This window comes from Balaenoptera borealis (assembly GCF_965194805.1).
Source record: "Balaenoptera borealis genome assembly, chromosome: 1".
NCBI lineage: Eukaryota > Metazoa > Chordata > Mammalia > Artiodactyla > Balaenopteridae > Balaenoptera > Balaenoptera borealis.
In genome coordinates this window covers 59,314,070-59,341,450 of record NC_138860.1, presented here as the reverse complement: position 1 = coordinate 59,341,450, position 27,381 = coordinate 59,314,070, and the positions used below count along the sequence as shown (strand labels likewise).

Genomic DNA, 27,381 nt, shown 5'->3' with positions numbered 1-27,381 from the left:
TATTTAGACAAGCAAAAATGGGACTTGATAAGCAGAGATGGAATATCAAAGACCATCAAGGCAGACTGCTAAAATGCATGCACAATAGTCTTGAATTAGCCTCTGACCTTGCCCTCAATTGCCTTATGTTCTAGTGGGGATGATGGGAGATGGACACAGTTATAACCCAAGACAGACAGTGATAATGTGCCCCATAGCTGCTTGGCATCTAGGTCTAGGACAAGCTCTCTCAGCCAGAGGCAGAGTCTGAGCTTAATTTCCTCCTTTACTGGCTCAAACCACCCCACATATTGAAATAATGAAAATGTGAGCTCTCTGGAGCAATTGTCTGTTGTTATATAATACTTCTGTTTTCCTTTGTTTGGAGAACATCCTTTTAGGGAAAATTCCAAGGAGCTGTAGGGCACGTACTCTTCTCTCCTCATGTTACAATTGGCTGGAGTCCAGGGATGAAAGAGCAGGGATTCATTAACGATGGAAATAATGTGAGGTCCTATCACCTTTGTTTCCCGGAGCAGAATGTTACATTTTTTTAAACCAGTCCGCAACCCGCAGTTCAGCCCTCCTTTCAGTGGGCAGCTGAGAAAGCTCCTTCTCACAACCATCAACAAAAGTTACAAGCTATGCGTGAATGGTACAGACTCAAACATGAGACCCTTCCAAGCATGAGCCTTCACCCTTTTTCTGACCTTAGCAGAAATTTCCAAGAGAGGTTTTAAAAAATTTTAAATCTCTGAGCTTCGCTATTATGAGAAATACAGCAACCATGAGTAGAGGAGGCTTTTGTCATGTAAGAGGAAACAGTGAGGCCTGAGGCAGCCCATCAGAGACACAATCCTTTCATTCGGGGTTGTTGGGCTGGAGGGAAGTAGATGTCTTGAATCCAGGAGCAATACAACATTCCATCCTTTTCCTTCATTTCATGAAAGTTCCTTCAGAATATGGGGAAAGAGAGGCTGCCAGCTTTTAGATGTACTTTCAAGGCAGCACATTGTGTGAATTTTTATCCTGTTCTTGAAACAGAGAGGAAATGTTTATTTTGAAGTTAGCCTTCAACTGCTCCTCAAAAGAAGCCACTTTTCAGTTACACAGAGGTTTCTGGGGTTTTTTGAACATCTTTATTGGAGTATAATTGCTTTACAGTGGTGTGTTAGTTTCTGCTGTAGCACAAAGTGAATCAGCTATACGTATACATATATCCCCATATCCCCTCCCTCCCACCCTCCCTATCTCACCCCTCTAGGTGGTCACAAAACACCAAGCTGATCTCCCTGTGCTATGCAGCTGCTTCTCACTAGCTATCTATTTTACATTTGTCCATGCCACTCTCTCACTTCATCCCAGCTTACCCTTCCCCCTCCCTGTGTCCTCAAGTCCATTCTCTACATCTGCGACTTTCTTCCTGTCCTGCCCCTAGGTTCTTCAGAACCTTTTTTTTTTTTTTTTAGATTCCATATATGTGCGTTAGCATGCAGTATTTCTATTCCTTTTTCTGACTTATTTCACTCTCTATGACAGACTCTAGGTCCATCCACCTCACTACAAATAACTCAATTTTGTTTCTTTTAATATTCCATTGTATATATGTGCCACATCTTCTTTATCCATTCATCTGTCAATGGACACTTAGGTTGCTTCCATAACCTGGCTATTGTAAATAGTGCTGCAATGAACATTGTAGTACATGACTCTTTCTGAATTATGGTTTTCTCAGGGCATATGCCCAGTAGTGGGATTGCTGGGTCGTATGGTAGTTCTATTTTTAGTTTTTTAAGGAACCTCCATACTGTTCTCCATAGTGGCTGTATCAATTTACATTCCCATCAACAGTGCAAGAGGGTTCCCTTTTCTCCACACCCTCTCCAGCATTTATTGTTTGTAGATTTTTTGATGATGGCCATTCTGACCAGTGTGAGGTGATACCTCATTGTAGTTTTGATTTGCGTTTCCCTAATGATTAGTGACGTTGAGCATCCTTTCATGTGTTTATTGGCCATCTGTATGTCTTCTTTGGAGAAATGTCTATTTAGGTCTTCTGCCCATTTTTGGGTTGGGCTGTTTGTTTGTTTGTTTTTTTTGATATTGAGCTGCATGAGTTGCTTGTATATTTTGGAGATTAATCCTTTGTAAGTTGCTTCATTTACCAGTATTTTCTCCCATTCTGAGGGTTGTCTTTTCATCTTGTTTATGGTTTCCTTTGCTGTGCAAAAGCTTTTAAGTTTCATTAGGTCCCATTTGTTTATTTTGGTTTTTATTTCCCTTTCTCTAGGAGGTGGGTCAAAAAAGGATCTTGCTGTGATTTACGTCATAGAGTCAATTACACAGAGGTTTTAAAATAAGATGCCAAGATTTAACACAAGTTCTAAGGCTTCTTATTTCCTCTGTTTCTTTGGTGAGGAGTGAATACCACTAACTGGTGAGTTCAGGAAACCCTCAAGCACAGAATTCATTTAGAATACAGAAGTAGTTCTCAGGTGTGGTCCCTGGACCAGCCGCGTCAGCAACACGTGGATCTGTCAGAAATGCACATTTTCAGGCCCCACCCCAGACAACTGAGCCAGAAATTCTGAGGTGGGGCCCCGGAAGCTATAGTCTAAGGAGCCCTTCAGGTGAATCTGATTACCCTGGGAAACGACTTCATTTAGAAGGTTCTGTGGCTGGTGAAGAGTTCATTGAATTCCATATAGCCAATCAAATAGGCTAAAAGCCACAGCCTCCATTGGACTATTTAGTTATGTTTTTGAACATAAGTATGAGATCAGAACCAGTGTTTTGACTGGAAAAAAAAAAAAAAAAGAAAAAAGAAAACTCTATGGAACTATAAACACAGAGCTAAACACGGGGTAATTAGAGTAAAAGGACCAAGGTGGAGGGTTTACCAGTTCTGTGCCACGTGCTATCCTGAAGGCTTTCCTTTCCATATCTTACAGAAAGCTGTCGATTTTTTTCATGTTTTTTTAATACATTAAGAAGGTTTTTAATATATTAATATTCAACTGAGCATTGAATATTCACTGAGGGGAATGCCATTCTTGGTTTCCCTTTTAAGCTTATTATTCTCCCTAGGACAATGAAGAAGAAGGCAGAGCCAGCATTTACCAGTCTGTATTCATCAACTCATCCAAAGAGATGATGTGCTTTCCAGACTTCCCATACCCTGATGATTACCCCAACTATATGCACAAAAGCAAGCTCCAGGAATACATAAAGACATTTGCTCAAAAGAAGGATCTTTTAAGATATATACAGTTTGAGGTAAGGGCCTTATAACTTGTGCTGTTGATATCAATATGTTTATGGATTAGAGGAGAAGCAGGGATACATCACTGTATCCTAGAAATCAGAGTCAAATGTTTGGACATCTCGCCAATCAAGTGTTGGTTCAGATTATAAAGTATTCATGAATTGTTTTTGTTTCCCCTTAAAACACGTTCTTCACTAGCCTGTAAGAGCTTTTAAAACACCATAGAAAATGCTGGAGGCAGCTGTACCAGCGTAGTGCACTTTCCACCCTCATACACTTATGTTTTAGAAACAACCCCAAAGTCTCTAGGTTGTATTTCGACTTCTGTAGGTTCAATGTCAAGGAGTTGTGGTTCCAATAAATGTGGCATTCATTAGAAATGCTGCCATTATGAAGAGAGCAACAATGTAAATGAATGATTAAAATAGTCATTGCCCTCATTCTTCACCCACTTATTTCCTTAGATAGTAGCCTTAGGAGTTATGGCATAGAGGCATTGTCTCTGTAAATATCAGTAATACTTTACAGTTGTTTGAACTCAACCTCAGTTCATTACTGTTAAATGCAAAACACATATATGTAGTGAGAAAAATAAGCAGCAGAATTATGAATTGGGATTTTAATTAATATAATTTTATTTAATTATCTAATTATTATTTAAAATAATTTTACCTATATCAACATAATAGTCATACAATGGAAGTGACTAATATTTCCAAGGGATAGTGTCTATACATTGCAAAACAGAGATCAAGGATTGAAGCCTGAGATAATCCCATATTTATGGAGTAGATAGAAGAGAAGTCCAGAGAGGAAGAAGCCATGAATGTCAGTGGAGGGTGGCAGTAAGCAAATGACATGGCACCTTTCATAAGAATACTCAGTGTAATTTACCCCGAATCTACTAACTAGGTGTCAAGAAAGTAAATATTCCCCCGTGAGCAATTTTCCTTTTGAGATGTGAAGCCTCACAGTGACTCCTATTTTGATGCCATTCCATATAATTCTCAATGACCAGGAGAGCACATAATTATTTTCTCCACAGAAACACTGCAAGGAAACACACAAAAAAACCATAGGATTGTAAATAGAAGGAATTTCTTTCTGGTTTTCTTTAAGAACCTGGTTACTAGTATAAAGAAATGTCTCAGCTTCTTAGTCACTGGCCAATGGGAAATAGTTTTGGAAAAGGATGGGAAGCAGGAATCTACTATTTTTGATGCTGTAATGATTTGTTCAGGACATCATATATACCCCAACCTACCAATGGATTCCTTTCCTGGTACATTTGGAAAATATGTAATAATCTGGGGATTTATACACAAACATCAAGGACTGAAATAGAGCTTTCCACAGATTGTACATAATGATTGTTCTTAACGTTCCAAATATTTCAAAACAAAATTTTTAAGTGTGACAATATGTGAAATATAGTAATAATTGCCCTATACTGAAAGAATCAAGGACTTGCAGGTCAGAGATTAGATGAAAACACAGGTCTGTAGAGAGGAAACCTGGGTTTTAAAATTTCTATATCCACATTTTGCAAATTAACTTTAGAAATCACAGTGAGTGTGGGGGTGAGTGTGTGAGGGGGGTGTGTAGGTACACATTGCATTACTCTACAAAAGTGGCAAACAGCAAATAGATACATTACACAAGCCACCTTCCTTCCTTCTTCCTTCCTTTCTTCTTCCTCCTTCTCTTCTTTCCTCCCTCGCTTCTTTATCTTCCTTCCTTCCTTATTTCCTTCTTTCTTTCATTCCTTCCTTCCTCCCTTCTTTCCTTGCAACAGGAACACATGTCCCCTCAAAAATATTAGCACTCACACCTCAAGGCATGATGTTCATAAGGCAAGGTAATTAAAAGGTAGCGATTAAGGGAGAACAGAAGATTGAAACCATTAATGCTAAGAGGTGGTATATTTAGGGGTTCTGAGCATAGAACACCTAGGCTCAACTCCTTATTCTACTAGATCCTTACCATGTGACCCTAGACAAGTCACTTAACTTCTTTGCCTGAATTTCCTGGCCTTTTAAAATTGAGATAATACTAGTTACTACCATTCAGAGCTGTTATCAAGATTAAATGGCTAAGACATGTAAACCCTTTAGCAGAGGGCCTAGCCCACAGTAAGTACTCAATAAATACTATTATTATTACCAAATATAAGTTCAAATACCTTAAGGTATTTTTCTAAGGCTCTAAAAGTAATTAGTTAGGGATTTAGTGTCAAAAATCACTAAAAGGATAAGTGCATTTCAATTAGGGAAATTTTTTAAATTAAGACTGCCAATAGAATTAAAAATAAAACATAGCAAAAAAAAAGTGAGTCAATCATTTCTTCTGAAAATCAACTCAAACCACTCCCCATGTTCTGTTTAGGCCTAGACCAGTTTCAAGGCCACTACCTCCACAGCCGGGACTATAAGGGCCCAGAAGTGTTCAAGGGGAAGAGGGGCCCGTGACTGGCCTGGGAAACTCAGGATGTGACATTGTTGTTGAGCTCAGTCATCTGGCTACACAAGTACATGATATAAAAGGTTTGGGGAAATACACCTAGAGTATGGCTGTGCTACTACAGCAATAGCCCAAGCACTGAGGATGGTATTTACCATGTCATACCACAAGGAATCTACCTGCTGTATATGCCCATTAAATCAAGGAGGACTTGAGACATTCTCCCTGTGAAGAAAGGTAAGGTGGCCCATGCTAGTAAGGAAGTATAATCTGCTGGAACCAGAGGTAAGGGCATGTGCATGTGTATATATGTAAATATGCATTTTTTGTTTTAATTTTATGTTCTGATCACCTCCAAGCAAACTGGTTGCTAGTCAAGCTCTGCTTTTATTTATTTAATAGTATTTCTTATCACCTATCATGCAACAGTACTGTGCCTACCACTCTGAAGTTCTGGAAGATACACAAGATTTAGGTCTTACTGTTGTTTACCCATTTAACAGCCAGTGCTCAACAAATATCAGGCACTTCTTATGTGTCAGCACTGTGTCAGACTAGAAATAAACCCAGAAATAAGTCAGACCACTTCTTGACTTCAAGGAGCAATAGATAGGTGGAGGTAGAATGACAGGTACACAGACCATCACAAGAGGAGGCAATGAGACCGGTGATATTAGGTGTGGCAGTAGCAGCACCGTGAATAGAGAATCGAACTTAGCCTGGATGAAGTTGTCAAAGAAGGCTTCCCAGAGGACTCCACGATGAATCATACATGACCAATAAACCCAGAAGTACTTAAAATATTTTTAAGGAAATAGGCGCTCAATAAATAAATTCTTAAATGGATGTTTACAAAATACCTCAGGATTTTTTAAAGTCAAATTCCCTTGGGTTGTCACAAAAATGATAAAATAGACAAGCAGCCAGGCTTGTCTCAGGCTGAGGCAGCTGCCACAGTTTGGAATGTCTAGCAGAGGTCCTGGAGTGGGTGTGCAGGGAGGACTGGAAAAGGAGACCAGGCACAGAGAACAGAATTAAATCCCTGGCATCTCCTCAACCTAATTTCAGCTAGGGATTTAGCTGCATTTCCCCCACTCAACTCAGCAACTACTACCACCCACCACCACTGGGGCTCACTGGATTGACTGACCTTTATTAGACCTACCATCTTAGTCCTATGAGTCTGCAAAGAGTAAACTTATCACAGTTGTATACAGAGCCCTCTTATTCCAAGATGTCACTTTGTTGTTCTTTCAGCACCTATGTACTCGTCTTCTGTGGTGGAGAGAGAGACGGTAGTTCTGCCTCTATCTAGTTTCAATCATGGACTATTCATCTTGACCCACCTCTTTAAAAGTGCTCCTACCTGGATATTAAGGGAAATGTATGGAGATGTCCATAGAATTGTGTTGTATTTGCTTAATACTTAAAGAGTGATGTTGAAATCTATGTTGCCTCCCCCACCAGGTCATTATCAGCACCAGAAATGGTTCCTGGGTCATGAATCAGATTTGGGATGACGGCTATCCTTGGGACGTAGTGTATGTTACCCGCTTTGCATTCTTTCTCCGAAAGCCCTTCCTTCATCTGTCTCTGACTGGTTATATGTCAAGGAGATGAGCACGTGGTTTAAGCATGAGAACTACGGCCTGATGCCTTTAAATGGTACTACAAATAATACATATTTTATTATTCAAAAAAAAAGGAGCACTGGTTTAAGTTGAATTCTTTCTCTCTAGGTCTTGCTTTAGTGGCCTCATTGAGGCTGGTGGAATTAAATTAAGGACTGCATAGGTGACATGGTACACTCAGAGACCATGAATGGAATGAAAATCTTATTGAAATTAGTCTAGTAGGAAAAGGAGTAAGAAAGAATACAAAATGGGAATGGATCAGGCCGCTAGATCACCCTGACATGCAGGGTTCATTTATGGTTGCTACAAACCATAGCACAGAATTTTGAGGGCTGAGCCAATTCATAAATGGCTTTATTGAGGAATATCTTGTCCATGCTTATGGATGAATAGGGATAGCAATAATAAGACCTACTCCTCAAGACTGTTGTGGTATTCAGTAATATTTAAAATGTAGGAATTACTTTGTGAACTATAAAGCTTTACAAATATCAGCTCTTATTAATGTCTTCTAATAGGCTTCTGAGAAGCAATTAACAAAATAGTGTTAACATGTCTCAGCAAGTAGAAAGTCTCAAAAGGAAAGTGCACATATCCATGGAAGGATTGACATTTCTGCAGGACAGTCACAGAACTGATGTAGTCTGTCAAATTAATGATTCATTTACTTACTTCTCTATAGAGACAAAGCCCAACACCTACTAATTAGAAAGGCATTCTAGGTAGAAGAATCAGTATATCAATAGAAAAAAAGAATATTTAAGTGGGTAAGAAAAGGATTCCTTAGAAATCTCATCTTTGGTCCATGCTAGCAAAAGTGTTTCATTCTGTTTAGAAAAACAGGTTTAAAAAAAGTAAGAACAAATTGTAAATTGGAGTAGTAAATACCAGGTTTAGTAGCCAAACCCTCACTCTGCAGCACTTATCCTACCTTATCTGGCAGACTGCTACATCCATAAGAGAAAAGTGTTGATTTCATGCATTTAAAATTATTTTTAACGTAATAGAAGTTTCAAAGCCTGAACTGGTTAAGATTTTTTGTCTTGTAAGAGTAACTGCAAACTGTATTTTTGCTTTGTCCTTCAGAGAATTAAAACACGGGGAGGGAAAAGGGTAAGCTGGGATGAAGTGAGAGAGTGGCATGGACATATATACACTACCAAATGTAAAATAGATAGCTAGTGGGAAGCAGCTGCATAGCACAGGGAGATCAGCTCCATGCTTTGTGACCACATAGAGGGGTGGGATGGGGAGGGTGGGAGGGAGATGTAAGAGGGAGGGGATATGGGGATATATGTATACATATAGCTGATTCACTTTGTTATACAGCAGAAACTAACACACCATTGTAAAGCAATTATACTCCAATAAAGATGCTAAAAAAAACAACAACAACATAGTTTTGGAAATCCATTCATTCTAAGAACTAAGCTCCCTCCCAGGAAGGGTTCCAGTTACCAAAAGGTGTTGATGACACCTTCTCACTCCTTCCTTGGTGGGGAGGGGTGATGTGGGAGAAAAACAGGTTTAGCTGTGACCTGTTATTGCCACCTTATAAAGTAAAAGAAGAGGTTGCAGAATTATAGAGGTAGAGCACAGTGTGGAATGTAGAAACAAATTCTAAGATTTATAAAGTTTCTTAGGGTTTGAGGTTAGTTACAGGAAATTCCAGAATCCCTGAAGGAAACGTAAGTCAAAATGAAGAATGTCATCAAAAAAACATCATTCCTAGAATTTTGGCAACTGAAGTGAAGTATCAAAGTTGTACTTTCTTTTGTGACCACAGTTGATGAAAGGAAATCAAACATGGCAATAAAACATCCTACCACAGTAGATCTGATTTCCTCATGTAAGATGAGAGCTTAGTTATAATAATAGTTCACTTAGAATAGTGATGCCTTAACTACTAGGGATGTAATGTACAACATGATAAATATAATGAACACTGCTGTATGTTACATATGAAAGCTGTTAGGAGAGTAAATCCTGAGAGTTCTCACAATGAAAACTTTTTTTCTACTCTTTAATGTTGCATCAATATGAGATGATGAATGTGCACTAAACTCATTGTGATAATCAAATTAATTAATTAAATGCATATGAAAATGTAAATATAAAAGTGGTACAGCTAAAAAAAAATTAAGTGCTCTACAGATAATTGTTCATTTGATTCTTGGAACAATCTTGCGAGGTAGATTGTATATTATCCCTATTTTCCATATAAGGAAACAAATACAGAGAAGTAGCAGCAGGTAAGAGAAGGAGCTAGGTTATGAACTTGGGCCATCTGGCTCCAGAGTCAGCACTCTTAACTTTATTATCACTAGGAATTAGGTTTATCCTCATCTATGTGGTCTCCAAATAGTATAAGTACCCACAAGAGAATCTTCAAGTTTCAAGGGGCCAAAAGAGGCAGCTCAGACAGATATTCTTTTTTTTACATTTTCTGTATTGAAGTATAGTTGATTTACAGTGTTTCAGGTATACAGAAAAGTGATTCAGTTATACATATATATTCCTTTTCAGATCTTTTCCATTATACGTTATTACAAGATATTGAATATAGTTCCCTGAGCTACACAGTAGGTCCTTGTTGTTTATCTATTTTATATATAGTAGTGTGTATCTGTTAATCCCATATTCCCAGTTTATCCCTCCTTGCTTTCCCCTTTGGTAACCATAAGTTTGCTTTCTATGTCTGTGAATCTATTTCTGCTTTGTAAATGAGTTCATTTGTATCATTTTTTTAGGTTCCACATATAAGTGATGTCATATGATATTTGTCTTTCTCTGTCTGACTTACTTCACTTAGTGTGATAATTTCTAGGTTCATTCATGTTGCTGCAAATGGCATTATTTCATTCTTTTTTATGGCTGAGTAATATTCCATCGTATATTCATACCATACCTTCTTTATCCATTCATCTGTCGATGGACATTTAGATTGTGTCCATGTCTTGGCTATTGTAAATAGTGTTACAATGAACATCGGGGTGCATGTATCTTTTCAAATTAGCATTTTCATCTTTTCCGGATATATGCCCAGGAGTGGGATTGCTGGATCATATGGTAACTCTGCTTTTAATTTTTAAAGGAAACTCCATACTGTTTTCCAGAGTGGCTGTACCAATTTATACCCCAGCAACAGTATAGAAGGATTCCCTTTTTTCCACACCCTCTCCAGCATTTATTATTTATAGAATTTTTTATTGAAGTATAGTTGATTTACAATGTTTCAGGTGTATAGCAAAGTGATTCAGTTAAATATATACATATTCTTTTTCAGATTCTTTTACATTATAGGTTATTGCAACATATTGAATATAGTTCCCTGTGCTACACAGTAGGTCTTTATTGTTTATCTATTTTATATATAGTAATGTGTATCTGTTAGTCCCAAATTATTATCTGTAGACTTTTTGATGATGGCCATTCTGACTGGTATGAGGTGGTACCTCATTGTAGTTTTGATTTGCATTTCTCTAATAATTAGCGATGTTGAGCATCTTTTCATGTGCTTCTTGGCCATCTGTGTGTCAGACAGATATTCCTAAGGATTGTTACTAGCAACAGGAAAGGACTTTCCCAAAAGAGAGTTTAGTTGTCTTCATGCTGACGTTTAACTGCTTAAATTTGTTCAGTGCTATGGACTGTTGCAAATATTTCTTGGAAATGAGGTACTTTAGAGCAAGGGCCTTTTTCTCTTCTTTCTCCACAGCACCCTGAGGAAAGAGCCTGTGTTCAATGATGAACTACCATCCCACATCCTATGTGGCACTGTGTTCATCAAGCCCAGTGTGAAGGAGTTCACAGAGACCTCAGCCATGTTTGAGGATGGGACAATGTTTGAGGCCATTGACGTTGTCATCTTTGCAACAGGCTATGGGTATGCCTACCCCTTCCTTGATGACTCCATCATCAAAAGCAGAAATAATGAGGTCACCTTGTTTAAAGGCATCTTCCCCCTGCTGATGGAGAAGCCAACCTTGGCTGTGATTGACTTTGTCCGGTCCCTTGGGGCTGCCATCCTCACAGCTGACTGCAGACCCACTGGACAGTTAAAGTGTTTGCAAGTAAGTGGGCCATTCTGTCTTTCATTCATTTAGTGAACAAATATTTACTGAGCACATACTATACACCAAACACAGTGCTAGGTGCTAGGGATATAAAGGGAATAAGATAGACATGATGCTTGACCTCACAGAGCTTAAAATAAGGTGGGGGGAATGCTGCAGTAGGGAAAGTTCTACAGTGTTCTGGTGAGGGGAGTTGGGTAGTGAGTTATTCCATAAAAATGGAACAGCATGAGGAAAGATATAAAGGTAAGGTACAGCATGGAGTGTGTGAGGAACCAGAAACATTTTGGTGTAAGGAAATATAAAGTAGAGGCAGGCAGCAGCAAGAAATAGAGGAAGGAAACAGAGCACGGAGGGCCTTATAACCTGTGTTAAAGAGCTTAGACTTCTCATAGGGGAATTGGTAGGACTTTGCAAGGCTATAAAGGCAAGAGACGGACAGCAGTGGATCATTGCAATGTCAACGTACATTGCAAAGGTTGAAAGGGCCCTGGTGGGTGTCAGGGCATGCTGGAGGCATTACTGGTGTCAACTGTGTCATAATAACAGTGTTGGGCCACTCCTACTCTGTTGATAATCTTCTCCCCCTTCCTCCCCCTGGACCCCATGGGCTTCAGGGACGACAAGTATGTTTGTGTGGGCAAATCAAGAATATGAGGAGAAAGGCAATATCTCAAATATCAATTTAATTTACTCCAATCATATTGATCACCACTATTATTGAAAGTGTCATTTTACTCAAGGGTACGAGAATCTTGGCCAATATAGGTGTACCCTACCTAACATACCGTCCATAAAAACTTAGACTACAAGTAATGAAGAAAAAGTTAAAATCATAGAGTATATATGTATATTTTCTTAAAATATTGTGGATAAGTAAGCTTCTATTTCAAATGTACCATGCAAGATTGTTATTTTAAAAAACCCATTATGAAATCTTTTGTAAGGATGCTCACCTATAAAATGATTCTATTGTCTTTTTCTCTTGAAAAGCAAAACAGTGCCAAGCACCTGAGGTTTTACGGAGAAGTCAGACATAGTTCATAAACCCAAGAAATTTACATAAAACAATGGGCATCATTTATTCATCCAGCAAATATTTACTGAGCACCTGCTATGCGCTAGGCTCTGTCTTGGCACTTAAGATACAACATCAAACAAAATGACCAAAATTCTGGTCCCTTACTTTCTAGTAGGGGCACAGCAAGTATCTGACCACAGGGTACCAGCAGGCTGAGGTGAGATGCTAACAATGACTGGGAAGTATTCATGAGAATGCCATAACTTCTCCTGCCATTGTTACAAAGGCAAATGAGCTACAGTTACCAATTAGAAGAGGCCTCCACTAATATAGTGAACTTTATAAAAAACTAAAAATTTTCTGCTGCCGCTTAAAACATCTTCCTTGGCTACAGGCTGATGCTGGAAAACTCAGGTGTCCTTCCATTGTCCCATTTTAATTGCCATAGACCTTAGATTGAATTATTTTACCAGACTATTTCTTGAGAGAATTCTTAGTAAGAGGATGCAGAAAGAAATATGACGAGACTGGTAAGGTATTATATGCATGAGGCATGTTGAGGACTGACCCACCATAATGTCATCAGAAATGTAAGATAGGGTGACTTGAAGCTAAAAACTTTTCCACTGTCACTATTTCATTGTAGGCCAGCTTTGCCATTCCCAGAGCAGGTTCATTGGCTTCTCAGATCTTTGTTTCCGTGAATTGTTATTCTGCTAAACATACTAAAGATAGCTCCTCTTGATACAAAATCTTTTAGGGTCATAGTTCATTAACACTGAATGAAATTAATCATGTGTAATTACATATTTCTGATTTCTTTGTCTTTTTCAGTATTTCTGTCTTCATTTCTTTTTTAGACTCATGCACCCTGCCAACTACAAATGAAATGATGGATGATATTGATGAGAAAATGGGGAAGAAACTCAAGTGGTAAGAGATGGTACTTGCTAATAAACAAATCCTAAAATTTGCCTATATGTGTAGGAAAACATTTATAGATTCTATAATCTTGTCACTAGTCAAAGTTCACATTTTTTAAACACTTGCTATAATCAAGCAGTATTTGATGGGCAAATTATTGTCATTGCACTTCTGTGTAACTCTAGAGCACAGGTTCTCAGACAGGTGATTCTGTCCCCCAGGGGATATTTGGCAAAATCTGGAAACATTTTTGGTCATTGCAAATGAAGAGGGCATGCTACTAGCATCTAATGGGTAGAAACCGGGGATGCTGCTAAATATCCTACAGTACAGAGAACAGTCCACCTAAACAAAGAATTATCCATCTCAAAATGCCAATAGTGTTGAGGATGAGAAATGACTCTGACTCTTTCCCCAACAGCTCCTTTCCCACCAGCCATGTGTCTGTCAGCAAACTAGCTAGCTGGAAACTTGAGCAGTGGCAGTGATGTAACAAGAAAACCAAATGAAGAATGAAATTGAGCTCACCTGCCCTCGTATTTTCTACTTACTACCTTTTATGTTAGAGGTCAATAGAAATAATGAGGAGGAAAAAGAGAAGCCTCAATGTCAATCTTATTGCTTAAATAAGGGTTTCTAAAAGCAAATGAGATCACACTGCAACTAAACGTATGAAACAATTTATCTTAGTAAATTGCAACAATATTAAAACTATACATAGGCCTTCCCTGGTGGCGCAGTGGTTGAGAATCTGCCTGCCAATGCAGGGCACACGGGTTCGAGCCCTGGTCTGGGAAGATCCCACATGCCGCGGAGCGGCTGGGCCCATGAGCCACAACTACTGAGCCTGCGCGTCTGGAGCCTGTGCTCCGCAACAAGAGAGGCCGCGATAGTGAGAGGCCCGCGCACCGCGATGAAGAGTGGCCCCCGCTCGCCGCAACTGGAGAAAGCCCTCGCACAGAAACGAAGACCCAACGCAGCCATAAATAAATAAATAAAATTAAAAAAAAAAAAAAACTATACATAAACCCAATTTTAAACACATTGATATAAAAATCTAACATTAGGGGAGATCCTAAGCAATGTCATATAAAGAATAATCATGTATCAAAGAGTAAACTAAGTTAATCAGTCACCTTGAGACCCTAGGGTCAGTTCACTCCAGGCTTCATGGCTAGAGACAAAAGCCCAAAATGACATCACACTTGAATAGAGGTTAAGAAGGAGAGGGAAAAAAACAGCTCATTTACAGTCAAAGAACAAATGATAAATTCTATGTTGTGGAAAAAGGGAGGAGTGGGGGTATTACTGGAGATGCTGACTAAAATGTTACTTTCCTGAGAGTAAAAAGTAAGAAATTTGTGCTTCTGTTTACAACTGTGGCACTCATTCCAATGTGTTCTTTTCTTTCTCCAGGTTTAGCCAGAGCCAGACTTTGCAGACAGATTACATCACATACATGGATGAGTTGGGCTCCTTCACAGGGGCCAAGACTAACATACCATGGCTCTTCCTGACTGATCCCCAGCTGGCCCTAGAGGTGTACTTTGGTCCTTGTAGCCCATACCAGCTTTGACTGATGGGACCAGGAAAGTGGGATGGGACCAGGAAAGTGGGATGGGGCCAGAAATGCCATCCTGACCCAATGGGAAAGGACAGGAAAGCCAACCAGAACAAGAGCTGTCAGTGAATCTAAGAGACCCCAACCCTTTCACAATTTGCTTAAAACACTTTTATTCCCAGTTCTTCTTCTGGCTGTTTTACTTGCATTTTATTAATGGGAAAGTTCTTTGGGTTTCAGAGTTCAGCCTAGAAGTTCAATTGCAGATATGCATACACACATATTAAATTTCATAGCTGCTCTTTCCCTTCCTGCAGATTTAAAATGAATCCTAGCCCATTTGACTAAAGTCTAAATAAAATGGATAATAGCACCTCTCTTTAGATAAGAATCTAAATTGGCAAGTTTGGAGATACTCAAGATAAGGGAAAAGATGGGGGGGTAAATGGGAGTGAGCACAGATTCGCTGGCAGAACAAAGTTTAATCAACTTTTTAACGTGTGTTTTGTCATGAGGAGAATTTACATCACAACAATGTTGAGTCTTCTAACCCATGACACAGTATAGTTCTCCATTTATTTAGATCTCCTTTCTATCAGCAGTGTTTTGTAGTTTTTAGTGTCTTACCCATCTTATGTCAGATTTGTCCTAAGTATTACATATTTTTGAATATTATAAATAGTAGTTTAATTTTGTTTAATTTCTTATTGTTTATTGCTAAAAAATGCATGTATTTGTTCTAGGAACTTTATGTAGATTCCATATTTTCTATATAGACAATCATGTTGTCTGAAAATACAGTTTTACTTCTCCCATTTAAATTTGAATGTATTATATTTCTTTTTCTTGCCTTATTGGCTAGAAACTCAAGTATTTTGGATAGAAACGGGGAGATCAGATATCCCTGCTTTGTTCCTGATCTTAGGATTAAGGCATTCAGTCTTTTACCATTAAGTATGATATTAGCTCTAGATTTTTCATAAATTCCTTTTATTAAGTTGAACAACATTCCTTCTATTCCTAGTTTGCTGACAATTTTCATCAGGAATGGATGTTGTCTTTTTTCAGCTGCTTTTTTCTGCATCTATTGAGATGATCTTATGTTTAATTTTTAGTTTATAAATATGGTGAATTCCACTGACTATTAAACCAATCTTGCTTTCCTGAAATAAAACCCACTTGATCATGATATATTATCCATTTTTTATGCAGTAGATTTATATTTGTTAACATTTGGTAACATTTGTGAGGGATATTAATCTGTTTTTAATTTTTATAATATTCTTGTCTGGTTTTGGTATCAGTGTAAGGATGGCCTCATAGAATGGGTTGGGGAGTATTCTGTCCTCTTTAATTTTCTGGCAAAGTTGTCTATAATTGGAATTACTGCTTTCTTAAATATTTGACAGAATTCACCAGTGAAGCCATCTTTAACCTGAAGTTCTTTGTAGGAAAAATTTTAAACTAGATGTAATGTTACTAGATGTAGTGTTACTCAGGTTATGTGTTTCTTCTTGAGAGAGCTTTGGCAGTATATGTATTTCAAGCAATTTGTTCATTTTATCTAAGGTAATTCAATAGCTACAAGACAGTCTTTTCAACAAATGGTACTGGAACAATTGGATATTTACACAATATGAAAAAATAGTGATGTGGAAACTTATACAGACACTTGAGGAGAACAAGAAAAGTGATATTTTGAGTGGGGATGTCTATGTTTCAGGAACATGTTTCAGGGTGTGAGAGTCTCCTCCTCATCCAGACCCAGTACTGGAGGGTTGTTTTCCCCAACCAAGATTCTGCTGGAAGTATGGCTAAGTGTAGTGTTGACTCTTCAGACTTAGAATATTTAAGCCAACTGGAAATTTAGTTGGTAAACTGGAGTCGTTGGTATCTTAGTCAATCAAAACGACAAGATTAATTTTCATCAACCTAAATTTGATGGAATGCTACTTACAACCTCTATGTACTTTGTCCTGTGTAGTAAATAGACATAAGCATGTAACTTCCCAACAGCTTTACCAGTTATGCAAAATAAGGTGAGAACAAAGGAACACTGAGGGGCAACAGAGGTCTAGAGAACAAGGTAACTCAAGGGCATTTTATTCTTCTGACTGGGTACTTAGCTGGATTGTCAGTGAAATTTGTGTTTGTGTGTACATAAATGTGTATATGTAGGCGCGTGGATATGTTTGTGACTGAATCCAGTGTAAGGACTATAGCAGGCAAGCTCGTTAACAAATTGAATAAACAAAACCATTTTTATCAGTTCATTAGCAATGATAATCACTGATTTTTTACAAGAGATAGGGAGAAAGGCTAACAGTTAATAGACTGCTTGGTTTCGTGTCATCAGATACAAAACAAACTATTTTTTAATGTTCTCCTTACCCCTAAAATCCTAGCATAAAGTAATAAACTAAATTGAGATAATATATTTAGTGCTGCAATCACAGGAACTTTTTAATGTTGATTCTCTTTCATGTTTGAGAGTACTTCATTAATCTTTATGGCATTTCCTCTATTATCATCACCTTGTCCTATTGTACAATGAGGATGTAGAAACTTTGAGGTAACATGGGGATTGAGGGCAGAACTAAGGAGTTAAGCCTCTTGCTCCCTATTTCAGAGTTCATTCCAAGAGCTATTTGACTAGTTCCTATCATTTTGTCTAAACAGCACATGAGGGCATTGAGAACAAAAAGGACATATTTATATCACCACCCATGTAATATTCTTCATATATGGTAGTACTCTTCAGGAATATGATTAAATGCATTGTGTACATTTTATGTATGTATTTTATGTATATACATATGTGTGTGTTTGTTTATATAATACATGTGTACATGTTTGTATCTATAAATACATATGTACATATACATGTATATGTGTGTGTATAAATATGGCACAATGCATTTAATCATATTTCTGCAGAGTATATGAATATTATGAGAATATATTATACGTGTGTGTGTACATATATATTACATAGTAAAAATGTGATCAAGATTAAAAAGGCAATGTGAAGGAAGTAGTGTAGGAAACAGAGAAATATTTCCTGGGCATCTCTAGAAAAGCTTCCCAAAGGAGGTGTCATTTGATCTGGACTATGAATAATATGCAGGAGAAGATGGAAAAGAGTATTCTAATAAGAAGGAATGGAATCTTTGAAGCCATGAATAAAACAAATTCAAGTTAAGTGATAGGAGTAAAGGGTATAAAAAGGCAAGTGATAGAAAATAAGGATGAACAGGAAGGTAGGGCCAAATTAGATAGTCTTACATTTTGTGCTAAGGAGTTTAGAATTTATGACATTGAAGAGTAGCACATTATGCCACCACAAAATATGCCACTATGGCATAAGGATTATCTTGAGAAGAAGCCAATTGAGAATCAGACACAAGAAAAGCTCTCTGCCCTCCTCCTATTTGCCTAAAAGCAGGACATAAATTCACAAAGCTCTCATCCTCTCTCTACCAGGAAGAACAAATGTTAATACCTGGAGACAACTTTAGACCCTATCAGCCTGGAAAAGGCACCAGAGGAATCTACATAACAAACTTTACTAAATAGTGTTTACCTTCACCCTTGGAAGCATAAATCTGCTTTATTTTGTCCTGTCCTTTCTCCACAAATTTATTATTCTTTGTTGAAAATGCTATATAAACTGGAATTCTACCCCACCTTGGGGAGTTACTCATTTTTCTCTGGGCATTTCCCATGTACACATGAGGTATACATGTTAATAAACTTCTGTTTTTTTCTCTTGTTAATCTGTGTTTTATTACAGGGGTCTTAGCCAGGAACTCAGAAGGATAGAGGGAAAATTAATTTTCCTCCCCTATAATGTCTACTGAAGAGAGCCAATAGAGGAAAAGGCAGATGATATGATCTGAATTTTCTGAGATATTAGGAGGTCAAAATTAACCTCAATTTATTTATTTTTTCATGCGTACATTATATCTCTACTTCTGTATACCCTACAGCATGCCCAACATCAAAAATTTAGTTTCCATGCATCACCATACAGTTGATCCCTTTTACTCATTTTGTCCTCCCCCCTCATTCCTCCCCCTCTGATAACCACTGCTCTGTTCTCTGTATCTACATGGTTGGGGGTTTTTTGTTTGGTTTGTTCATTTATTTTGCTATATTTCACGTATGAGTGAAATCATATGGTATTTGCCTTTCTCTGTCTGACTTATTTCACATAGCATAATACCTTCAAGGTCAATCTGTATTGTCACAAATGGCAAGATTTCATCTTTTTTATGGCTGAGTAGTATTACATTATATAAATATACCACACCTTCTTTATCCATCTATCCATTGATGGCCACTTAAGTTGTTTCCATATCTTGGCTATTGCAAATAATGCGGCAATGAATATAAGGGTGGATATATCTTTTCAATTAGCGATTTTTTATAGTCTTTGGATAAATACCCAAAAGTATTGGACACTTGGATCATATGATAGTCCTGTTCTTAATATTTTGTGGAATCTACATACTGTCTTTCAGAGTGGCTGCACCAATTTCCATTCCCACCAACAGTGTATGATTGTTCCCTTTTCTCTAATGCTTGTTATTTCTTGTCTTTTTGATAATAGCCATTCTAACAAGCATGAATATCTCATTGTGGTTTTGATTTGCATTTCCCTAATAATTAGTAATCTTGAACATCTTTTCACATGCCTGTTGACCATCTGTATGTCTTATTAGGAAAAATGCCTCTTCAGCTCCTCTGCCCATTTTTTATTTTTTTATTTTTTTTAGGTCTACCATTTAATTAATTAATTAATTAATTATTTATTTTATTTTATTTTAAACATCTTTATTGGAGTATAATTGCTTTACAATGGTGTGTTAGTTTCTGCTTTATAACAAAGTGAATCAGCTATACATATACATATATTCCCATATCTCTTCCCTCTTGTGTCTCCCTCCCTCCCACCCTCCCTATCCCACCCCTCTAGGTGGTCACAAAGCACCGAGCTGATCTCCCTGTGTAATGCGGCTGCTTCCCACTAGCTATCGGCTTTACATTTGGTAGTGTATATATGTCCATGCCACTCTCTCACTTTGTCCCAGCTTATCCTTCCCCTTCCCCATGTCCTCAAGTCCATTCTCTAGTAGGTCTGCGTCTTTATTCCCATCCTACCCCTAGGTTCTTCATGCTCTTTCTTTTTTTTTTTTAGATTCCATATATATATGTTAGCATGTGGTATTTGTTTTTCTCTTTCTGACTTAATTCACTCTGTATGACAGACTCTGAAACTTAAAAGCTTTTGCACAGCAAATGAAACCATAAACAAGATGAAAAGACAACCCTCAGAATGGGAGAAAATATTTGCAAATGAAGCAACTGACAAAGGATTAACCTCCAAAATTTACAAGCAGCTCATGCAGCTCAATATCAATAAAACAAAAAACCCAATCCAAAAATGGGCAGAAGACCTAAATAGACATTTCTCCAAAGAAGATATACAGATTGCCAACAAACACATGAAAGGATGCTCAACATCTCTAATCATTAGAGAAATGCAAATCAAAACTACAATGAGGTATCACTTCACACCACTCAGAATGGCCATCATCAAAAAGTCTATAAACAATAAATCCCAGAGAGGGTGTGGAGAAAAGGGAACACTCTTGCACTGTTGGTGGGAATGTAAATTGATACAGCCACTATGGAGAACAATATGGAGGTTCCTTAAAAAACTAAAAATAGAACTACCATACAACCCAGCAATCCCACTACTGGGCATATACCCTGAGAAAACCATAATTCAAAAACAGTCATGTACCACAATGTTCATTGCAGTTCTATTTACAATAGCCAGGACACTGAAGCAACCTAAGTGTCCATCGACAGATGAATGGATAAAGAAGATGTGGCGCATATAAACAATGGAATATTACTCTGCCCATTTTTTAATTGCGTTCTTTGTTTTTTGTTGTTGAATTGTATGAGTTCTTTATATATTATATATATGATAAGGATATAACTCCTTATCAGATATGTTATTTACAAATATCTTCTCCCATTCAGTAGGTTGTCTTTTCACCTTATTAATGGTTTCCTTTGTTGGGCAGAAGCTTTTTAGCTTGATATAATCCCATTTGTTTGTTTTTGCTTCTGTTTCCCTTGCCTGAAGAGACGTATCTAGAAAGATATTGCTAAGACCAACGTCAAAGAGTGTACTGCCTATGTTTTCTTCTAAGAGTTTTATGGTTTCGATGACCTGAATTTTTTAGGAAAAGAACATTGGCAGTAGTATGGAGGATGTCCTCACCAAAGAAAATATTGGTAGGAAGGCTCATAGTTAAGAGAAGCCATTCCTGGTTCTCTTCAGTTGTCCAAACCAAAAATGGTAATCCCCTGACCTAAACTGATGCAGTGGTGGTGATATTGGAGATGAGAGGCTAAATTCAAAGTGGAACTGTTGGAATTATTGTCTACCTATATGTGTTGAGTAAATGGAAAGGTAGAGTCAGAGATGACATTACAATTTCCATTGGGAACCTAAGAGATATTAACTCTTCCACTTGAACTAAATAATCTCAAAGGACCAGATCTGGATTAGAAAACAGTGATGATAAGCTAGGGTGAGCTAAATTTGAAATGCTTGTGAAAATGTCCCAAAGGCAATTGGAAGTATGGATCTACAAAGCAAAAGTAAGAGGTTTAAGATTAGCATGGATATGTATACATACAGCTGATTCACTTTGTTGTACAGTAGAAACTAATGCAACATTGTAAAGCAACTATACTCTAATTAAAAAAAAAAAAAAAAGATTAGCATGGGTAAAAATACTTGTTGAAGCCAAAGACATGAGTAAAATCAGCCAGGGAAAAGATGTAGAATCAAAAGAAAATAAGAAGACAGCCCTAGTTGGCAAAGTAAAAGAAGGAAACTAAAAAGAAGTAATTAGAAAGACAGGAGTGGAAACCAGGAACGAGTAACATGCTGAAATACAAAGAAAGGAGTTTTGAGGAGTTTGTAAACCCAACAAATTGCTCATTAACGTGACAATTCCAGGGGCTTCCCTGGTGGCATGGTGGTTAGGAATCTGCCTGCCAATGCAGGGGACATGGGTTCGAGCCCTGGTTCAGGAAGATTCCACATGCTGCAGAGCAGCTGGGCCTGTGCACCACAACTACTGAGCCTGTGCTCTAGAGCCCGTGCACCTGGAGCCGGTGCTCCAAGACAAGAGAGGCCACCACAATGAGAGGCCCACGCACAGCAATGAAGAGTAGCCCCCGCTCACCACAACTAAAAAAAGAAAGCCCACGCACAGCAACGAAGACCCAATGCAGACAAAAATAAATTAATTAAAAAAAAAAAAAAGAGTGATGGTAGGGGTGGGGTGACATTTAAAAAAAAAAATAAAGTGACAATTCCAAAATCAATCTGAAATAATTCATAAAAAAGAGCAGTCTAGAAAATTTTGATGAAGACAAATCTGGGGGGCAAATTGCTCTGTCAGGTGTTTAAATATAGTGTAAAGATACAATATTATAAGTATATTATTATTTCAAATGAATACACAGATTAATGGATCAGGAAAACATGAATTCTCATGAGAAAATTTTTGTTGGCTACAACAAGTCTATCTCAAAGTGCCAAGCCCAGACTGGTTTTCAGGCTTATTTTCCTGAATCCCTCAGGGAATAAGATTTATTTTCCAAGGTTTATTAAAGCTCAGGTTGTCACCTCTCCTCCCATGTCTAATTGGCTCTGTAGCTACAAAATGGTAGACCAAGGGACTGAGATCTTAATCACAAGACTCGGATCCAAGACATGGAATTCATGAATATTTCCAACTCCTTGGTGTCCATTCCACAAATTGAGGCAGAACTGTGTCCTGTTTCAGCAGGATGTAGCCAGAACAGTCAGCACCCCATTCCCTCAAAGACTGAGTGAAGGTTGAAACAGGAGTGGGCATTGAAACCAACTCCCCCTAAAACCTATCTCCTCTGCTGAGTTTATGATTAACCTCCCTATTCAAAACTTTATCCCCTTTCTTGTCCTGTTCCCCAAAAACTGGATTTGCCTCTGGGTGGTGTCAAGCCAAAAGACACAACCATGCCAAAGGTCAGGAGAAGGAAGGACTTATTATTACTTACAGCAAGTAAGGAAAACACCAGGGATCTTTCCCAAAGCAGTGTCTCCTCAAACAGCAAAATTGGGGAAGTTTTAAGCTAAGGGTACATGCATATTCATGAAGGGGCTTGAGTAGGGGAGAATTCAGCATAGAATTGGGGAAAAGGCAGACAGAGTCCAAGCTTTAGTTGATTGAAGTCAGGAGGGTCAACATCATCATTCCATCCTCCACCTGAGTGGGAGCCTTAGTTCCTACAGTACTCAAAGACTGATCAGATTGTCATGAATATCCTTTGAGGAGGAACTAGGACTCTGTTTTATTGCTGAACTATTGTTTCTTGCCTGCTTTTCCTTTGTTCTGCATTCCCTTACTTCCCTTAAGATCATTAAATACTGAGATCTGTTCAAGGGTAAGCACTGTAGCCAGGCTTAGATCACAACATGTCTTAGGCCAAAATGCCTTCTCTCATGTCAAGAAAGCCATTCCTGGTTCTCTTTCTCTGGGAACCCCCTAACCTATCTGCTTACAGTCCCACACCTGTTAACCCTCAAGATTGAGGAGTATCAAAGAAAAGGGGGGATTGAAAGAGCAGGACCCTGTGGGGCCCTCCTGGTTACAAAATCCTTTGTTTCCCCCATTTCCTGTTTATAGGAAAAAAGGTTTCAGCCTCCTAAACCATCCCTGAGTTCCAAAGGGCAGATTCAAACTGTTACCAATTAGGGAGGTGAGGTGGAGGATGGTAACTTCAGGCTAAACACAAGATTCCTGGAACACCACCCTGTTACCTCACCGCCAATCAATCAGAAGAAAGTCATACATCATGCAGCCATCACCCCAAATATTGCCTTTAAAAACTCTTCCCCAAAAACCATCTGGAAATACAAGTCTTTTGAGCATGAACCACCTGTTCTCCTTGCTTGACCCTTGCAATAAAACTTCCTCTGCTTCAAACCCCACTTCTGTTTGTTTGGCCCCACTCTGCATTGGGCACATAAACTTGGGTTTGACAACAAGTCCAACAAGAAGATATAATAATTGTAAATATATATGCACCCAAGATAGGAGCACCTAAACACATAAAGCATATATTAACAAACATAAAGGGGAAAATTGACAGCAACACAATAATAGTTGTGGACTTTAACACCTCACTTACATCAATGGGCAGATCAGCCAGACAGAAAATCAGTAAGGAATCACTGGCCTGAAATGATGCATTAAACCATACAGAGTTAAAACATATATGTAGAACATTGATCCAAAAGCAGTAGAATACACATTCTTTTGAAGCACACATAGAACATTCTCTGGGATAGATCCCTTGCTAAGCCACAAAACAAGTCTCAATAAATTGAAGAAGACTGAAATGATATCAAGCATGTTTTCCAACTACACTAGTATGAAATTAGGAATCAACTACAAGAAAAAACCCACAAACACACAGAGGTTAAACAATATGCTACTACACAATCAATGAGTCACTGAAGAAATCAAAGAGGAGATTAAAAAAATACCTGAAGACAAATGAAAAAGAAACTACAACAATCCAAAATCTATGTGATGCAGCAAAAACAGTTCTAAGAGGAAAGTTTATAGTGATGCAAGTCTGCCTCAGGAAACAAGAAACATCTCAAATAAACACTCTAACCCTAAACCTAAAGGAAATAGAAAAAGAAGAACAAACAAAACCCAAAGTTAGTATAATAGAAGGAAAGAAATGATAAAGAGCAGATCAGAAATAAGTGAAATAGAGACTAAAAAAACAATTTATCAGTGAAACTAAGAGTTGGTTCTTTGAAAAGATAAACAGAATTGATAAAACTTTAGCCAGATTCATCAAGAAAAAAAGAGAGAGGGCCCAAGTTAAAAAAATGAAAGAGGAGGAGTTACAACTGACACCACAGAAATACAAAAGATCCTTAAGAGAGTACTACAAACAATTTACACCAATAAAATGGACAACATAGAAGAAATGAATAAATTCCTCGAAATGTTCAATCTCCCAAGACTAAATCAGGAAGAAATAGAAGATATAAACAGACCAGTTGCCAGTCATGAAATTGAATCAGTAATTTAAAAATTCCCAACAAACAACAGTCCAGGACCAGACGGCTTCAGCTGAATTCTACCAAACTTCTCAATAAGAGTTAACATCTGAATTCCCTGGTGGTCCAGTGGTTAGGATGGTTAGGATGGTTAGGACTCGGTACTTTCACTGCCATGGCCTGGGTTCAATCCCTGGTTGGGGAATTGAGATTTCACAAGCTGTGTGGCATGGCAAATAAATAAATGAGTAAATAAATAAATAATGAGTTAACACTGATCCTTCTCAATAATTCCAAATTCCAATAAACTGAAGAGGAAAAAATGCAGGCCCAGCACAACCAGATTTTCTAAAATTTTTAGTAAGCTTAGCATTGATATCTGTATCTGTTATTTTCTGGATATTTAATGTTTAGCAACATTTTTTAAGCCTTGGACAGGCCAGATAAAACTTGAGTGAGCACAGCTTTCAGGGGCTTCCAGTTTAAGATCTCTTTCTTGCCTTCCTTGAAACAATAGATATTGTCTTCATATAATCACCATTTTAAAGTTCAAAGGGATTTTATAGATCTCCTAATTCAACCCTTGATAGATGTTTGTGTTTTCTCCACAATACCCAGTCTCCTCTTTAATACCTATTTAGACATATAATTCATTTGTTACCCTCTGGAGCAGACTTGAGATCACTGACTGCCTCTGGCATATATCCAGTGTGACCACTATTCACTCACAGTGGTGGATACTAGCCCTGTCATAAGTCTGTAAGTGCCAGATTCAAATGCAGGAGTCATGTTCTACTTGCTCAACAAGCAAGAGTGAAGCACTGAATTCATTCCAAACTATGGTTTTAATAACAATTGAATATTGAAAAAGGCAGGACTACTTCCCATAATCTGTCCTATACAAATGTTTTTTTTTGTTTTTGTTTTTTTTTTATTAAAATGTATATTTTTTTAATCAGTCATCAATTTTATACACATCATTGTATACATGTCAATCCCAAGCGCCCAATTCAACGCACCACCATCCCCATCCCACCGCAGTATTCCCCCCTTGGTGTCCATACGTTTGTTCTCTACATCTGTGTCTCAACTTCTGCCCTGCAACCCAGTTCATCTGTACCATTTTTCTAGGTTCCACATACATGCGTTAATATATGATATTTGTTTTTCTCTTTCTGACTTACTTGACTCTGTATGACAGTCTCTAGATCCATCCACGTCTCAACATATGACTCAATTTCGTTCCTTTTTAAGGCTGAGTAATATTCCATTGTATGTATGTATCACAACTTCTTTATCCATTCGTCTGTCGATGGGCATTTAGGTTGCTTCCATGACCTGGCTATTGTAAACAGTGCTGCAATGAACATTGGGGTGCATGTGTCTTCTTGAATTACGGTTTTCTCTGGGTATATGCCCAGGAGTGGGATTGCTGGGTCATATGGTAATTCTATTTTTAGTTCTTTAAGGAACCTCCATACTGTTCTCCATAGTGGCTGTATCAATTTACATTCCCACCAACAGTGCAAGAGGGTTCCCTTTTCTCCACACCCTCTCCAGCATTTGTTGTTTGTAGATTTTCTGATGATGCCCATTCGAACTGGTGTGAGGTGATACCTCATTGTAGTTTTGATTTGCATTTCTCTAATAATTAGTGATGTTGAGCATCTTTTCATGTGCTTCTTGGCCATCTGTATGTCTTCGTTGGAGAAATGTCTATTTAGGTCTTCTGCCCATTTTTTGATTGGGTTGTTTGTTTCTTTAATATTGAGCTGAATGAGCTGTTTATATATTTTGGAGATTAATCCTTTGACCGTTGATTCGTTTGCAAATATTTTCTCTCATTCTGAGGGTTGTCTTTTCGTCTTGTTTATGGTTTCCTTTGCTGTGCAAAAGCTTTGAAGTTTCATTAGGTCCCACTTGTTTATTTTTGTTTTTATTTCCATTACTCTAGGAGGTGGATCAAAAAAGATCTTGCTGTGATTTATGTCAAAGAGTGTTCTTCCTATGTTTTCCTCTAAGAGTTTTATAGCGTCCAGTCTTACATTTAGGTCTCTAATCCATTTTGAGTTTATTTTTGTGTATGGTGTTAGGGAGTATTCTAATTTCATTCTTTTACATGTAGCTGTCCAGTTTTCCCAGCACCACTTATTGAAGAGACTGTTTTTTCTCCATTGTATATCTTTGCCTCCTTTGTCATAGATTAGTTGACCATAGGTGCATGGGTTAATCTCTGGGCTTTCTATCTTGTTCCATTGATCTATGTTTCTGTTTTTGTGCCAGTACCATATTGTCTTGATTACTG

At 37.9% G+C, this 27,381-nt stretch overlaps 1 pseudogene across 1 annotated transcript in view; it reads left to right on the top strand.

The window, feature by feature from the left end:
• The window catches only part of LOC309635186 (putative dimethylaniline monooxygenase [N-oxide-forming] 6), a 40,472-nt pseudogene extending 20,506 nt beyond the window's left edge, over positions 1-19,966 (top strand). Inside the window, exons 2-8 of the transcript in view lie at positions 3,067-3,255; positions 4,364-4,526; positions 5,630-5,771; positions 7,172-7,369; positions 11,057-11,411; positions 13,296-13,368; positions 14,776-19,966. The product of the transcript in view is annotated as a putative dimethylaniline monooxygenase [N-oxide-forming] 6 (transcript). The remainder of the gene's footprint in view (positions 1-3,066; positions 3,256-4,363; positions 4,527-5,629; positions 5,772-7,171; positions 7,370-11,056; positions 11,412-13,295; positions 13,369-14,775) is intronic.
• The last annotated feature ends 7,415 nt before the right edge of the window (positions 19,967-27,381 follow it).